The following is an 18,977-nucleotide window of genomic DNA, read 5'->3' on the forward strand; positions in this document are numbered from 1 at the left end:
TTTGTACACTTGACGTCATATTTTCATGACGTCATATGGAATTTCTGGCTTCACAGTTGTCGCAACTCTATCTGTACACGGCTTTGGTTGACACCTGCCGTTTACGTCATCGAAACATTGACGTCATCGAGACGTTGACGTCATATACTCGCGAATGTTTCGAAACGAGAATTTTGACAGTAACAAAATGACAAAATATTATTTTCGAAATTAATAAAAAAATACGAAACAAATTTGTTATCAAAATTAAAAGCAATGTTTCCTGAATGAAAAAATAAAATAAAAATATAGACATTCAAATGTTTTTAGAAAACTGTTTAGGGTTAAAGCCTGTCTGCCTAATGCCCATAATAATAGATAAATAAATATACGCAGGCCAAAACTTAAGAGTAAAAATTAAATTTTATCAATTTTCTTTCTTTAATTCCAGATACCCAAAATTACTGTGAGAGGCAACTAAAATCTATTCCAACTACAGAAATGTGATTTCTCACTTTTTAGCATGTAAAATTCATCAGTTAAAATATTAGGCAGACCGGTTTTTGTCTGCCTAATCCACCGGTCTGCTTATTGGCTATATATATGTGTTTATGGTCCGCTTAATGCCCACGTGAAAAGTTGAAGATAACTACTCTTAGGTATTAGGTATTAATAAAATAAGCGAAAGTGCTAGTAATCGACAAATAATGTAGTTCTTTTTTCAAAAACTTCTATATTTTTGTGATATATATGAAAAATGACAAGCAAGTATTTAATGATGATTTGAAGATCACTAAAAGCGCCTCCCCACTCCCCAATCACACCATACTCAAATACCAGTGCTGGTAAAGTAAAGCCAAAACAAAACTTACAATGTTTTTGCACTAAACTAATCGAGTGAATATTAAATTCAATTCAGAGCAAAAACATCGTTAGTGATATTTTGGACAGAATGGGTGTAAATAATTGTAATTTCAAAATTGTACTAAAACATTTCAGTTACCCTTAATATCATAAGTCAACTGGAGAAAATTGAAATATATTGTAAAAAAAATTGGACTTACCAGAAATGTTTCAACCTTTAAAGTCGTTTTTCTCCACAATTAAAAAATGTCACTTACGATGTTTTTGCTCTAACCCAACGATTTGCCAATCCGATAGTATCATGTCCAAGAAATACCAAACAAGTAGAAAATTTTGTACTCAGGCAAAGAAAAGATAAAAAACTTTGCAATGATGAACTCTTCTCCTTGTATAAATTAGCACTCCATATTGGAGCCATAAAGCGAATAATCCTGTATCAAAATCTACTGATATATACTCTTCAAAAAAGTAGGAAATATTGAAATGCAAATACCTATGCAGGTTGTCATATGATAAATAGTCATGGACACTTGACATGCTTTGAGAGTATGTTCACAGATGAAGAACTTATCGCCCCACAGAACCACCGAGCTGCACATGCGACACGCAATAGCGCCATAGACGTGGGAGGGGTTCATTGTAAAGTTTGACACTTCAAGGAAGGGTTGATGAAAACTGCCGCATGCTGGTTTATCTATCCATGTTTGCTTATCTATCGGTTCTTGCATAAGATTCACTGTTTAGCGTATCTTTGTTTTATTGTGTTCATTTGATCGGGAGGCGTGTTCTTCAACGTCAAACGACAACACTACAAGAATTGGCCGTGGCACTGCAAAAGGAGTGGGTCAGATTGCCCCAATTCGTGATTGGACGGTTGATTAAGAGCATGCCGCGACGAATTGCTGAATGTCTGAGGATTGGTGGAGCAATTACTCATTATTAAGACAAAAATCAAAAACGTCCATTTTCACTTTTGACAGTGTATCTCTTTGCAAGTGAAATGGGACCGCCAGATAAGACGCCCATATGAACTGTTTATGATCATGTGTAGGCAATTGGCCTGTCATTAAAGCGATAATTTCAAAACATAATTATTTCAATGTTTTTTGCTCAATAGGTTGTCAACTCACTATTATACGATCCTAGGTATTATTCTCCCATTTAAAAATCCTTTGGCCCCGGAAATAATAACACAATTACCTCCCTTGTTTTTCTATTCTCCCCATGGAATAGCTATCTTCAAACGTTGGAATTTGAAGTTGAAAATGATACTTTTGCCAATTTCTCAACTGGCAATAGTGAATTATAGGATTAATAGGATTATTCTTTAACAAGGTAGGACTGTTTATAGATACCATCTACCTTAAGGCTTTATTTTAATAAATTTTAAAAATATAACTTAAAAATATGAAATTGCAACTTTAACATACACTGGTTACAGCAATCTTGTAGACAAGGTTTACATTAATCATCCTTCAATCAAAATATGCCACTCACCACGAGGCTTAAAACAATAGATGTAGTCAGAGACTACACCTACACACCAATTAAATGCCCGTGTGGACATATTGCAACCACTTCACATCTACTAATCGACTGCAATCAACTAAAGAAAGAACGCCAATCAATGATTGACAAATTGATAGAAAGGGGAAGAACACTGTGTCTCAATTCTCTCTTTTCTCCACCGCCAGACGATAGATACTGGGCATCTCAGCTTGTCTGGGATTTCATTGAGGAAATAGGAATGACCAAACACATATAATGATAAAACTATTCAATTAAAATACACTCAGTAGGGCGGAGCGCAAAAAGGTCCCCTAGAGGGTAACGTAAACCGCCCTACAAAACCAATAAAACTTTAACAAAACAAACTTAATGATATCCGTAAGCCAGATAGTACGCAACAATGTTTCCTAGAGAGAAACGTAACTCATCTGGCTACTAAGCTAACTAATTAAAAACATAGAGCAGGGCGGGACGCTAAAAAGGTCCCCCCGAGGGAAACGTTCCGCCCTGCACAAACCAATTAAATTAAACTAAGCAGGGTGGAGGGCAATAATGTCCCCAAAAGAGGGTAACGCAAACCACCTTGCACCCCATATTATTATATTATATCAAATATATACTTAAATAACGATTGATTGTACATCCATGTAATTTCTTATGAGGTTGTATTGTACATACCAATGTAATTGAAATAAAGACCTTTTTATACACACGATCAACCGTATGAATATACGATTAAGAATGCCATATTGAATTGATTACTTTACTCTACTTTACTTTACCCTATTTTAATTTCCATTTTTACTTTACTCTATCTTACTATTTTTTTTTTAACCTAATTAGTTTATTATTATCCCCCCCCCCCACCGAAGCCTTACTAGACGAAACATAATCATTATAAGACCAGGGCCCGGTTCCTAGAAAATTCTTAAAGTAAGCACAAAGTCATGCTTCACTTTTTCTTACGTAAGAAACTTATAAAAATACCGTCTCTAGAAATTCTCAAGACCATTCTTACGTAAGCATAAGTCAAGTATAAGTCTAAGCACATTGTGACTGGTAAAGTTTACCATAAACTGAGACTACGATGCTCTTTAACGTCATAAAAACAACTTTGGTATGCGAATTATGTCATAAATTTGTCGTCTGCTTCATTGACGTCATATATATATGGTTGATTTAGATGCATTTGACATGTCCCCTATACACATATAAAATGTGCCACAAGATAAAAAAACGCAGACACATATAAACTAAGAGAGCGCCTGATCTTAAAGTAGCCTGTGTGTTTGTAGCCTATTGTTTACTAATTGGCAAATAAATAAAATGCTATCAAGGTAGAAGTGAAATATTCTATAGGCCCCCTAGCATTCTTAATTTCTTCTGGAGAAGGATTTTCTCTGTCTCGTAATTGTCTCTTTTGTATCAAAAGGTGTCCTAAATGCCGTCGAGAAACTCTACGGTCAGCCATCTTTTTCAAGCAGAAACAGACTTAAGGTTGGTAAGCAAGTCGTATACCTTTTGAACCTAATGAAGGGGCTAAACCAATCAATCTACCCTTCTCTGAGGAGGAGTTAAATAAGGCTCTTTCCCTCAAGAAGGATAGTGCGGCTGGTGAGGACAAAGTAAAGTACTCGATGCTCAAACATCTGCCTAGAAATGCCAAAAGAATACTACTAAACTTCTTCAACACATCCTGGCTGGCAGGAGAGGTACCCAAAGAATGGCGGAAAGCCAACGTCATCCCTCTTCCAGAACCAGGTAAATAGAGAACAAAGGCAGAGTCCTATCGACCAGTAAGCTTGACATCCACACTGTGCAAAACCTTGGAAACAATGGTTAACATACGACTACAGTTCTATCTGGAGAGCAACCGACTGATCGACGAAAGTCAAAGCGGGTTCAGGAAAGGGCGTTCAACAACGGACCACTTGGTGAGACTACAGCAAGTCATGTCGCAGGCACTCCTCTCTGGGAACCTGTTATGTGTCGTGTTCGTAGATTTAACTAAGGCTTTCGATTTAGTCTGGCTAGACGTATTGGTATAACGGGCATAATGTTTCGGTGGATCAAAAGCTTTCTGAGCGATAGAAGGATACAGGTGAATGTAGGCAGATTCCTGAGTGCCGTGAAACATTAGAAAATGGCACGCCTCAGGGGTCGGTTTTCAGTCCCACTCTCTTCAATATCATGATCAACGACATACAGAAATCTTCCTACCTCGACGCCAAAACTGAGTTAGCTAAATTTGCTGATGACAGTACCATATGGAGGAAAGGGAGGAACTTATGTGAACTACAAAAGAACATGCAGAAGGCCTTAGACAAATTCATGGCATGGGCAAACGATTGGGGATTCAAAGTCTCGGAGAAGAAAACAGTCGGCATGCTTGTAAGTAGGGATAGAGGGATAAACAGAATGACTCTGTGTATGAACGGGAAAACCATCGAGTTTAAAGACCAAACCAAGTTCCTTGGTGTAATCTTTGACCGAAGGCTGACCTGGAAACCGCACATCGACGAGACTGTAGATAGATGCACCAAAATCCTAAACTTAATGAGGAAAATAACGGGCAGCACATGGGGTGCCAATAGAGTTACATTAATGATGGTGTATCGTGCTCTAATACGCTCTGTATTAGACTACGGCTCTTTGGCCTTCATGAACTGTGCGCCAAAACTCTTAAGTAAGCTTGACACCATCCAATACAAAGCTCTGTGTATTGCGACCGGCATAGGACTAGGAGAGAGGCATTACTACAGGAAGCCGGGGAGTTGCCCCTATCCCTAAGAAGAAAAGAACTAGCGACAAGGTATTGGGCCAAGATCTCGCAACTGGGCGAAAGATCCCCTACTTTTGTCAGTCTACAAAAGACAAGATATGTAAGAGATCCTAGAAAGAAAAGCTTCGGCCAGGGTATCAGGGAAACAATCAAGGAACTGCAACTGGGGGAGCTCGTGATAAATGAACACGACCCCCCCCCCCCCCCCAGCGATCGCCCCTTGGACGCTCCCTATACCGCCGGTTAATCTAGATCTACTACAGAAAATTGACAAGAAAAACAACCCCACTGCTGCACGTGCTTTCTCTCTAGAACACCTGGAAGACAACTGGCCGTCTGATGACTGGGACCATGTGTACACGGATGGCTCACGCAATCCTGAAAGGGGCACCAGCTCGTTTGGAATATACCTGCCAAACGGGAAACAGGGAATAAGCAGGAAACTGCCCAATAACTGTTCGGTGTACACTGCAGAGCTTGTGGCCATTAGTGACGCTATATCATGGATTTCCCATCAAAAGACTAGTAAGTTCGTCATTCCAAGCGACTCTCTGAGCAGTCTGATTTCAATCCAAAATGACAACTCGGACTCAAGACCAGAAGTCATTTTGGAAATCTGGCAGCTGTACCAGAGGGTTATAGAGAAGGGAAGCAAAGTAGAACTCGTGTGGATTCCATCACATGTCAACATAAGAGGAAACGAGGAGGCAGATCGACTCGCCAATGAAGGTCTCAAGGACACAGCACCACTCCGCACCATTGACTACAGCACCATGGAAATCTACAGTATGGTCAAAAGACAGGTCAATTCAATCTGGGAATTAAATCTCGTTGAACTTGACTCATACAGATTCCGGCTGGATGACAAGATCTACACAAAGACAACACTCAATCACCCTAGAAGAGATATTTGTAGACTTATATCGAAGCTAAGGGTGAAAGAGCGGCTGCGAGACTACAAACACCAAGTCATCATCTGTGAGTGCGGAGAAGAATGTACCACCAACCATGTCCTGGTAGACTGCGAGGTATACGAGGAGGAGAGAAGGGAACTAGTGAGAACAATGGAGACCAACAACATATCATTCAACACTAAGAACCTACTCTTCCCGAGACCAGATCTTTAACTGCAAATCTTCGAACAAATCCACGCCCTTATGGACACAGTTGGACTAAGTAGAATAGTGAAGTAAGAGGGGGTCACGGTTAGACGGGCCCGGCATCTAAACACTAAACTACATAGGGGATTTATAGCAAACTGGAAGGATAGTGGAGTAAGGGGGAGTCACGATCAGACGGACTCGGCATCTAAACACTATTCCACCAAAAACAGACACCAAACCTACAGAATGGGATAGTGGAGTAAGGGGAGGTCATGATAAGACGGGCCTGGCACCTAAACACAAACCCCACAAAGATGACATCTACCAAACTAGCAGGATAGTGGAGTAAGGGGGAGTTACGGTCAGACGAACTCGGCACCTAAACACTATTCCGCAATTAAAACTGATACCAAACCCAGAGAGTGGGATAGTGGAGTAAGGGGAGGCCACGATAAGACGGGCCTCCACCTAAACACTAAAACGATGACATCTACCAATCCAGAAGCAGACGTAATCATCTACCAAACGATATGTTTTATATTAAATAAAGGGAAGAACTTCCCACTAAACCAAATCCGTGGCCTAAGGCCAAATGGAAAGATTGCAAAATCATATTCTAAAAAACAGGAATCAGCTTCGGCTCTCCTATGTCTTGTCTGCGATATCACTTATGTGGAAGCAGACGTTAAACACCAAGAACGAACGACGATCGTATACCTTGCTTGAGACTTGTGCTTGACGGATTTGTGTACTAAACGTTAAAAATCCATAAATTCGTGTTTATAATATCGTAATAAACAGTCCATGTGATCAGATTTTTGGCCAAAGGACGACGCGTGAACACAATACAGCAGTAAACTTATGCCAAATATGTATGCTTACTATAGAGCCCAGTGAGCGTGTTTCACTTCCGGTTTGAATAAAAATTAATTTCTTACTTACAAAAAGTTTTTTGCTTGTGGTACAGAGGGGATTATTTATCAATATATATTTAAGATTTATGGAAACCTTGTTGAAAATCGTTGGTCTTCCCCTTTAGAACAGGACCAACCCTGTATAGCAATAGCTGTCGAATTGTAAACACGTTGTTTTTTTTAGGTCAGATGGGAGCGGCTTATATACTGTATGTTAGTATCTTATCTTTGTCTCATCTCAAGTCTTCATGAACCAGGAAGATGAACCGGGTAGCTCTAACCACGGGTGTTGGTTGTGGCCTTGGGTCTATTTTGAGTGACGCTAATAACTGTGACACGATCCCCGATTTTCGTGGAATTCTAAAAACATCCCGGATTGGGCGTGTCTCTCTAATCAACCATAGTATAAATATGAGGACAAACTTAACAGTTTTATTCTTTTGTATTTCCATCTCGAGAAAGGTAAGTAAGAATTTGTCCAATTTAATACTGTAATAGATTTAAATAGAGCGTCGAGGTATGTAATAATTTATCCAATTTAATACTAATAGATTTCAATAGAGCGGTGAACATTTTAACACCAGAATGTTACGTATTCATGTTCTTAGCTACAATTGACAGCTATCGTGTACTATACAGGACATGCGTACACTTTATCAAATGGGATTACACCTCTAATCATTAACTTGATAGAGAATAATATTGTCGTTCAGTAATTCTATTCAATGAAATGAAAACTGGATTAGTCGCAGTAGCATTATGTTTCACCAGTCCTTGCAGTCAAATGCGGTTTAACGTCCGACTGTTCTGGGCTAATGAAAATGGGGATACACCATACAGTGTGTTATGAGGGACATTTGACCCGGGCAGCGCTGCTATCGAATGCCAACTGCCAAAGGATATTTTACGTGCACGCCAATATGTACACATGACTTCAGGGTTTCGTCCCATTCGAATGACTGTACGTTGTTCCTTGCCTGACGGTATGTCATGCATTACTGTCAAGATTGGACCATGCCGAAAACAAACCCACATGAACTTTCTCAGCCAACGCAGGCGTCGAACATGTGACCTCATGGTGCGTTTTCTCGGTATATACAATGTATTTATTTAAAGATGCTTAGTCTCTAACTCAATATTACGGAAGCGTAATAGGGCCACATATTTTTTTTATTAGTCTATTTTCAATTTTTATACGCCCACATTTTCATGTGGACGTATATTGTCGTCGCCCCTGTCCGTCCGTCCGTCCACAATTGATTGTGAACAGTCTACAGGTCACAATTTTTATCCGATTTCAATGAAACTTGAAATATAGGTTTATCACCCTAAGGTCTCGGTTACTTTCGATATTGGCATGTATCGGACTGTAACTTCATGGATTATGGCCCCTGATTGTACGAAAAATCACGTTTTTAGCTTGTGAACAATGTAGAGGCCACAATTTTTATCCGATTTGGTTCAAACTTGAAATGTATGCTTTTAACCCAAAGATCTCGGTTCCTTGCGATATTCGCGCATATCGGAAAGTAACTTCCTGAATTATGGCCCCTGATTGTACGAAAAATCGCGTTTTTAGCTTGTGGACACTATAGACGTCATAATTTTTATCCGATTTAAAAAACCGTATTATTATATCGGCCCAAAACCGACAGACAAAAAGGCCGCCCTTCGTTCTCAAATAGCGTAAAAATATGGTAAATCAAGGTTGTAGACCCTATAGAGGTCACAATTTTTATCCGATTTTGTTGAAACTTGAAATGTAAGTTTATAACCCAAATATCTCGATTCCTGTCGATATTCGCGTATATTGGACCGTCAATTCCTGAATTATGGCCCCTGATTGTACGACAAATCGCGGTTTTAGCTTGTGGGCCCTATAGAGGTCATAATATTTATCCGATTTAAACAAACCGTATTATTATATCACCGTTACACCCTAAGGATGGTTGAGTTCGAATTTCGTGAAAATTGGCCCAAAACTGACAGACAAAATGGCCGCCCTTCGTTCTCAGATAGCGTAAATATATGGTATATCAAGGTTGTGGACCCTATAGAGGTCGCAATTTTTATCCGATTTTGTTGAAACTTGAAATGTAAGTTTATAACCCAAAGACCTCGGTTCCTTTCGCTATTCGCGCATATCGGACCGTAACTTCCTGAATTATGGCCCCTGATTGTACGAAAAATCGCGTTTTTAGCTTGTGGACCCTATAGAGGTCATAATTTTTATCCGATTTAAAAAATCCTATTATTATATCACCGTTACATCTTAAAGACGGCTAAGTTCGAATTTCGTGAAAATGGGCCCAAAACTGACAGACAAAATGGCCGCCCTTCGTTCTCAAATAGCGTAAAAATATGGTATATCAAGGTTGTTGACCCTATAGAGGTCAAAATTTTTATCCGATTTTGTTGAAACTTGAAATGTAAGTTTATAACCCAAAGATCTCGGTTCCTGTCGATATTCGCGCATATCCGACCGTAACTGCCATAATTATGGTACCTGATTGTACGAAAAATCGCGTTTTCAGCTTGTGGACCCTATAGAGGTCATAATTTTTATTCGATTTAAAAAATCGTATTATTATCTCACCGTTACACCCTAAGGACGTGAACCATATAGAGGTCACAATTTTTTTATCCGATTTTGTTGAAACTTGAAATGTAAGTTTATAACGCAATGATCTCGGTTCCTTTCGATATTCGCGCATATCGGAATGTAACTTCCTGAATTATGGCCCCTGATTGTACAAAAAATCGCGTTTTTAGCTTGTGGACCCTATAGAGGTCATAATTTTTATCAGATTTAAAAAAACGTATTATTATATCACCGTTACACCCTAAGGACGACTGAATTTGAATTGCGTCAAAATCGGCCCAAAACTGACAGACATAATGGCCGCCCTTCGTTCTCAAATAGCGTAAAAATATGTTATATCAAGGTTGTGGACCCTATAGAGGTCATAATTTTTATCCGATTTTGTTGAAACTTGAAATGTAAGTTTATAATCCAAAAATCTCGGTTCCTTTCGATATTTGCGCATATCGAATTGTAATTTTCTGAATTATGGCCCTTGATTTTATTAAAAATCACTTCCTTTTTAGCTTGTTCTCTATCCATCTCTCGAAAATGTGGGCATATCCTGCCTGGCAGCCGCTGGTTCAAGTTAGTAACTTGAATTTTCAAGATACTAACTTGAATTTTCAAGTTACTAACTTGAATTTTAAAGATACTAACTTGAATTTTTAAGATACTAACTTGAATTTTCAAGATACATTTATCCGTTTCATATCCGTTACATTTCTGGTAGCCTATATTTGTGTCAAGGCTGTTGTGTGGGCGTATTATCTTTCTTGTATGGCCTTTTACTACCCGGAATTTTCAAGTTATTGACTTAAAGGCTTTAAAATTTAGAAAAGAATAAATTAATGGCCCTATTCCGCTTCCATAGAATTAACAGAGGGGGAAAGAGTATTGCGTTTAGACTCAGCTCTGATAAAAGAAAACACATGTCTTCTCTTCATATACTGGCAGTAGTGATCTAAATAAATGAATGAATGAATGTTGTTTATAGCACGTCGACACCGTAAATCATATCATCTACGTGTTATCGCCGATAATCTCCTTATGTTCTGGGAGTACCCCTAAGTGATCGGATAGGCTGCTCCCACACCGTGTCACTAAGATAGCACACCAAGGCGTAGCCTATCGGGCCACCCGTCGCTCTCCCCAAGAGTCGCCTTCTACGACACGCTAGGAATGGGGCGATGGACACATTCTACTATCTAACTCTGTACTATTGACCTGTAAAATAACGCACCGTAAATACTATTCAAAATAGTTAGGTTTGCAGGTAGGCCTATGATTGATTATATAATTTACAGTTGTTCATACTTTTCGACATGGTTTATAACTAACTATATTTACCATAATACCACTTCTTATGTAACATTAATTCATCATTGTAACATGCATTGATGCTTAGAGAGAATCATGCGTCTTTGAACAATAATACCCCCTGAATTAGAAAATTTACAAAATCCTAAATAATTCTATGTCCGAAGTCCTGAGATTTTTCATAATTCATTAGAGCGCGCGACGCGTCCTAATGGTCTCAGGACATATCTATTAGACACCCCTCTAAATGCAAAACATGGAGTGTTTACCTCCTAATATAAACTGTCACTATAATTATATTTTGTATACAGCAATACAAACCTGAATTGCATCCAGATAACAGAAGATAACTAAGTTTTTATCCAGAAAATCTCCAGAAAATCTCCAGAAAAATATCCATCATCTTTTAAATTTTTAAAATGTTGAATCCAGTAGTCTAAAGATTGTTTTCTTAAAATGCCCCATCAAATCTCAATTCTTTGATTTAATGTACTTGATCCATATAGAAAACTATTTTTCGCCGCAAATTCGTCAACGTGTTCGAGTCTTAATAAATATTGGAGTTGTTCAATAACTCGATTTTCTGTTCCTTCATCAGACCTAATTCGTTCAGGACATCCATCTAATCTTTTGACAGTTTCTATAAAATATCCTGCAATTACTTTAGGGTCATTATTTGTCGACCAGGCTTCCGCCCACAGAACATTCCTCGAAAAGCCATCAATACACCCGTGGATACATATTCCATAAGGTTTAAGTTTATCATACCCATCTATATGCCATACAGAGTTTGGGCCTTTTGATCGAAGTCTCCGCCGCTTTCTTGAATTAAGCCCATCGGGATATACTAAGCCAAGCAATATACGAATAGTTTCTTGGTTAGTGTTAAAGGAGCTAAGTCTCTAACTCAATATCATCCAAAATCTTCAACATTTAAAACACGAATTATTTGTCAATTTAAAACAACATTGATGCTGTGATCTTACCGGAAAAGGGTGGGCTTCTGATATCCAATATTTAAGACAAAATAAATATTTTACCATTGGTACACGAATCGTGTACCATAATGCGTTTCAGCCCCAGTTCTAGCAAGAGACTAGATGAACGAGGCTAGACATATTGCACCAAACCAAACGGCTTATGTAGACTGGAATAACCAGACGCTAGGAATTTGCACTCGATTGAGACTGCTGGCTTATTTCACGGAACATAACTGATTTGAAATTAGAGTAAAACGGAAACGATTGAATGTAAATCAGTTTATATACATTCATATTACGGTTTTATATGAGTTGCGACCCACTTGTGTCAATTTCTAGGTCCCAAATATTAGCGATTTAGCTCCTTTAAATCCAGCTTTACGTAACTCACGATACATCAATCTATATCCATGCTGACAACTAGAACTTTTACAAAGCTCGCATATATACATGGCTATATCTAAAACATCTGAATAATGATTCCGTCTGTTCATTGTTCTTTCACTCACCACACATCTATATTCATAAGCCAAAAGAATGCGAATTTTCTTATTCGAAAATCCTAAAAGGAAGTAAGCCTTAATAATTGTGTCTCGGTCTATAACCGTGCCGTTCATTGCCTAAAGCATTGCATGACATACTATATCATTAGATCAAAACGCTTATTTTATAATATAACAGTAACTTCAAAATTTAAGTTAGTATCTTGAAAATTCATGTTAGTATCTTGAAAATTCAAGTTAGCTAACTTGAAACTTGAAAATTCAAGTTAGTAACTTGAAAACATTGAAAACACGAATCATTTGTCAATTTAAATCAACATTGGTGTTGTGACCTTGCGGGGAAAAGATGGACTTCTGATAGCCAATAATTGAGACAAAATAAACATTTTACCGTTGGTACACGAATCGTGTACCATGGTGCATTTCAGCGCCATTTTTAACAAGGGACTCGTAGAAAGAGGCTAGATATACTCCACAAGTCATGTCAATCGTAGTGTAGCACCATGAGCCTTCTGTCTGACGTGGAGAGCGTCTATGGGGAAACCGGTCGCCACATCCTACGTACGACCCAAGCATCTTTTCTTACTACATATTTCTGTAGCCTTGTGATCGTCTAGAATTTATCTCTAGCTGTCTTTACTTCTGCTTCACGTTGTGTATTTACTTCTTCCAGTTTCTTAAGACGTTTGTCTTACCAGGAATAATAATGCATAGTTCGCTTCTACATTTTATATAGCATATAACTGAATACAGGTATACAAGCATAGCACAAATTACAATACTATATAGCTAAAACCACTTCTTCGCCTATCCAGCCTCTCGGTTGTCTAGGAACTTAGATGTACCCTCGATCTCTGGAATCTAATGCAAGTCTGACTTACAGGGTTCACCGGTTTCTTTTAAAGGTAAATGAATATCATGCACAATAACGCGTGATCATGGCCCTGAACTTGTGTAATTAACAAAATGATTGGTTACTTTAAATCAAATGATGCAATTAGAATGATTCCACTCACGTGTAATTCTGGTGGTAAATAATTGACATATGTTTTCGATAAAGAGCTCTTTTTTATATGTCAACTGTCAATTACAGACTAAGTTGATTTAGTGCACACTATATATGTGAATATGTTTGAAATTACTAACTTGCCAAAGATATTAATTAATGAAATATAAAGGCATCTTATTTCAAGAGCAAAAATTCTAGCAATATTATTACATTCGTCCCTTCCTTTAAGACTTTTTGCTCGGTATTGGGTAAAAGATCCCTTGAATCCTTTACAATAACCATACCAACATCTGTAGAATTATGTAACTATTCATAAATGTAGCAGAAATCTAGAAAATCAACATATATCACCTCCCCCACTTGCAAGATTTATGCTAAATGAACAGGTAGGAGACTCTTAAAAACTTCTATGTACTAAACCCTATAATTATTCATGCAACAGGCAAATATCAATACTATATAACAAAAATGTGAAATCACAAACACACATAATCAAAAATCAAAAGTCAAAAGTTGCATGCAAAAGTTCCCCAAAAAGCTCATCACTGTAAAATCCTATGAAAATCCACTAAGCCTAAACACAGAAAACACAAATTGCCTTTTTTAAATCTTCAAGTGTCCTAATTTCAAAACACTTTAACACATCACTTCAAATTTTTAAAGTTCAGTTTCACTTTAAATTCGGTCTCAGGAAATGTCAATTTGGTAAACTGGTAAACCATTTCTTCTTCTTGGATTTGTATTGTTCTGTTTCAGCTACCATGGTATCAAGTTGAAACTTTTTTTTCTTCTAAGTATGATTGGTTTGTACAATTTTATCCGTCAATCAAACATGTCATTGCCATCAGACCAAGAACTAACTATTACTATTTTTAAAAATCTTTATTTTGTTATTAGTCTTATATTATTATTAATATATTATTCCGAAAACTTAAAGTAACTCACTCTTAATTAAAATTAAACTTTATTTAATCATTAATAAACTTTGATGTGTCCCTTTAATTATAAATCTTCAAACTAACTTTGACCTCTTGACCTAATTCGATCAGTAATTTTATAATTGCGTTTTCTGTTTTAGAATTTCCGTTTGTGTTTTAGAATTCCGCCATTATTATTTTATATTTCTCAGTCAGTAATGTGACCTTTTTGACCTAATCATTTACAATTTTGTATTTCGTTTTTTATAAACACTAACCACTATTACCTAAACATTTCCTAACAGACTGACACTGACACAAGCTGAGCTCACACCTATGACAATACCAGACTACAATTTATCCAAAATAGAACTGTGTCCCAAATAAACGACTGCAGTTTCATTCATCTAGAACACATTCCACATTATATAAACATTCTCTTTATTATTACATTAGCCAGGATGACACACAGATATGGCCACTATCTGAATGACATCCCATTTTATTCTATATATTGTGATTTTCACACACGTCAAATTTAACACAGCGTTAGAACCTATTGTTTATAATAATCTGACCTAATGTCAAATACACATTCTAATCATCTCATGTCGACAGCTTAAAGCAATTAGCAGTATATATTAAACGTTAATATTACGTTTCAAAGCAAAAATTTAATTACATAAAATTATTTACGGACAAAATCTACCGTATACCTACACTTTTCTAAAAGGTGTCGTATTCTTAACTTTAACCTCCTATAAAACTCGTATTAATGACTTTGCGATAATCTCACAATTTAACTAGCCATTAATTTTAGTTTTTTCTCCAGGAAAACTATAACCAATATCCCTTGATGAACCATATGGGATTTTCAACATAACCTAACTTTTTAATCAAAAGTTAAATTACAACAACTCTAAGGCCTGGACTAAGTGCCTTAAAATTATATAGTATACGACACAACAAAAACACAAATTAACGAATCACAGTAGAAACCACGACCAACTAGGAAACTAGAGTTAATCACTCACAAATTTCATCCTGAGATCTGCCGTCTTCCCACTGCGATCCGGAGACAACATTAGTTCCTTACTTTATTCCCTATTCCGTGTCCTTATTATTCCTTAGTTATATCAAAACATTTTTTTTAAAACCTACTCCCTAAACTTTCTCTTTAACTTTAATTTTACTCAAATTTACTACAGGTCATGTTAACCCGATAATATACATACCTAACTCATGATATATTGTTTAATAAACCTATCAATCTAAACTTATGAATGACTCTAATTTATTCTCTATACAGTTAAATTTTCAATACTTAGTTTCTAATCAGATTTTAACTTTAAATTAATATTATTTGGTCTTTAAACAAATTTAACACATTTAATTTACCAAACAAAATGTATTTACCCAATTTTTCGAATATCTTCACCAGATTTTTTTTTCCACCAGACTTTTTCTCTGTTGCTGGATTATACAGGTTTTATTCTTAACGTCTTCAAATATGTATTCTTCTAAAGTGACTTCTTACCCCAAAGGTCGAAACTGCGTTACGGTATCAAATTAGAATATGTAAGACTATGCAGTGCTATGCAGTCACTGATTAGATGTGGAAAATATGTGATGCTTACTCTCTTTTCTTCTAATCTTCTTCCAAATTTTCTGCTTACCCTAAAGGTCGAAACTGTCACGGCAACCAAATAGAATATGTAGCACCATAAGTCTTCTGTCTGACGTGGAGAGCGTCTATGGGAAACAGGTCGCCACATCCTACGTACGACCCTTTTCTTACTACATATTTCTGTAGCCTTGTGATCGTCTAGAAAATGTCTCTAGCTGTCTTTACTTCTGCTTCACGTTGTGTATTTACTTCTTCCAGTTTCTTAAGACGTTTGTCTTACCAGGAATAATAATGCATAGTTCGCTTCTACATTTTATATAGCATATAACTGAATACAGGTATACAAGCATAGCACAAATTACAATACTATATAGCTAAAACCACTTCTCCACCTATCCAGCCTCTCGGCTGTCTAGGAACTCAGATGTACCCTCGATCTCTGGAATCTAATGCAAGTCTGACTTACAGGGTTCCCCGGTTTCTTTTAAAGGTAAATGAATATCATGCACAATAACGCGTGATCATGGCCCTGAACTTGTGTAATTAACAAAATGATTGGTTACTTTAAATCAAATGATGCAATTAGAATGATTCCACTCACGTGTAATTCTGGTGGTACATAATTGACATATGTTTTCGATAAAGAGCTCTTTTTTATATGTCAACTGTCAATTACAGATTAAGTTGATTTAGTGCACACTATATATGTGAATATGTTTGAAATTACTAACTTGCCAAAGATATTAATTAATGAAATATAAAGGTATCTTATTTCAAGAGCAAAAATTCTAGCAATATTATTACACTAGACGCTAGAGATTGCATTTCGATTGAGACTTCTGGCGTATTTCGCCGAACATAACTGATTAGAAATTGCAATAAAAACAGAAACGATTGAATGTAAATCTGTTTATATACATTCACATTACATTATTAAATGCGTTGCGACCCATTTGTGTCAATTTCTAGATCCAAAATATTAGCGATTTAGCTCCTTTAATGTCGTGAACAAGTTACATTTTATTAAAATTGCCATTAAATTGTGTTAGTAGGAACGTATCTCTTTTTGAAATTAGTTTGCATATAAACAATTTTCGTTACAGCTTCAACAGTCCAATCCGAACATGGCTAAAATTGGTGTTGTCTTCCTTATTGTTTTGATAGCTGTGGTATATAATGTTGATGCTTGGTTTCTAACGCAAACGAAACCGAAAAGTTGGAATTTAAAAAAGTAAGTTTAACATCCTGTTTTAAATATCTAATTTTAATAATATAACTTTTGACCGTTATTTGTATTGAACGGTATCTAATTCCTTCCTTTCAAAAAAAAATATCATCAAATTGAATATATAACATTTAATTAATAACACAAAATCATACCAACGGTAAATAATCTCCTGACTTTTAAATCAATATGGTTAAAAAGATTAAAAAGATTCCAATAAAACATTTATACCCCCCCCCCCCATAAATGACGACAAGAATCTTTAATTAATTATAGTTTACAAGCGACTCAAATCTGTTACTCTTGATGTTTCTTAATAGATGGAGAAACGCGGGAGACTTACAGTACCAAAGCTAATTTCAAATTTCTTACACAGAAAAGCTTATTGCAATTTAACATGTCGGATGACCACAGCCATTGTCGATAGGTCTACTATTGGGTTAATGTTTCCTTGGTTAATAACTAATCTTTGTTTTTTTGCAAGTATATTTGTTGACAAGAAAATATTTTTTATACGTTTACGTTTCAGTTGTTTCTGTAAAGCTGTAGATAATGACAACTCAGCTACAGTTCTTCATGATTTTCGTAAGATCCAGGAATGTAAAGGCTATACCGATACATGTAATTGTCGTGCAACAGAAATGGTAACTTGTGGAACAGAATGTGAACGTAGAGTGAAAGAATGGACCAAGGATCACTGTCCAACTAATTTAAAAGGAAGAAAGGTTCGAGCCTCATATTCAGCTGGTGACTGTAATCAGGGAGTCAGACATCAGGTGTATGATTGTTGAAAAATGTGTCAATGTCCATGTCAAGGTTAAACACACCTTGTATATGTTATCGTCGATTGTTTATGGTCAAAACTAATCTTGGTTTCGTCCATTTATCGCAATAATTGGTTTCATGTATATCCATTTGAAAGCCACAGCGATGTTCTTATATGTATACAAATTTACGTTTTTTGATTAATAACAGATTATTTTTAAAACAAGACTTGTATTTTTATCCTTATGATACCGATGGTGTTTGAAAAATTATAAATGTTCAATCGGTTTGGTTTGTACCTTATTCTTTCTGGCACAAACGGAATGAAATGAAATGGGGTTTAACACCATACAGTGTGGTATGGACTACACATATTTCGAATTCCAACCCCAACTCTGAAGGGTTCTTTTGTGTGCCTGCCAATCTATACCCTGATCCAGCCAAGTGCTCCTTGTCATACCCTCTATCCTACACCATTGGCAAGGAGAAATCATGTCGGAAAATCCGAAGAATTTACACGGTCAACACTGGTAGCGAACCCGCGACAAACTGTATACAATAGATATGAAGACGCCCCCACCCCTACCCCACCCCCATCCTCAGTTGGGATGTATCGCCCATCTCTATACAGAGAGGGGGGATATTTGCATGCAATTTCACACCGAGCGCAGCAGTAGTTGAACTGTCCAAACCCCGTTCTCACCAATCCGGACTAATGACATGTTCCTGAAGCAACGACCGCAAGTTTGACAACACCTAGCGCTTGATAAGATGTACGTAGTTAAGGCGAGATCAAGCCTTCTATTGAAGATGGGTAAATGAAGACAGGCAACGCCCTGCATTGTATACTACGGAGAGAGAGAGAGAGAGAAATTGGGTTTAAGTTCCACTCGACACAA

At 36.9% G+C, this 18,977-nt stretch overlaps 1 protein-coding gene and 1 long non-coding RNA gene across 2 annotated transcripts in view; one reads left to right on the forward strand and one right to left on the reverse strand.

Moving 5' to 3' along the window:
* Positions 1 to 18,977, reverse strand: part of LOC126818535 (prostaglandin E2 receptor EP4 subtype) — a 211,376-nt gene that overhangs the window by 78,538 nt on the left and 113,861 nt on the right. The gene's annotated exons all lie outside the window — the stretch shown is intronic.
* On the forward strand, positions 7,384 to 18,306 carry LOC126818545 (uncharacterized). The gene is made up of 3 exons (XR_007679265.2): positions 7,384 to 7,613; positions 17,192 to 17,319; positions 17,843 to 18,306. It is a non-coding gene; the product is annotated as an uncharacterized LOC126818545 (long non-coding RNA).

This window comes from Patella vulgata, chromosome 4 (genome assembly GCF_932274485.2).
Source record: "Patella vulgata chromosome 4, xgPatVulg1.2, whole genome shotgun sequence".
Classification (NCBI taxonomy): domain Eukaryota; kingdom Metazoa; phylum Mollusca; class Gastropoda; family Patellidae; genus Patella; species Patella vulgata.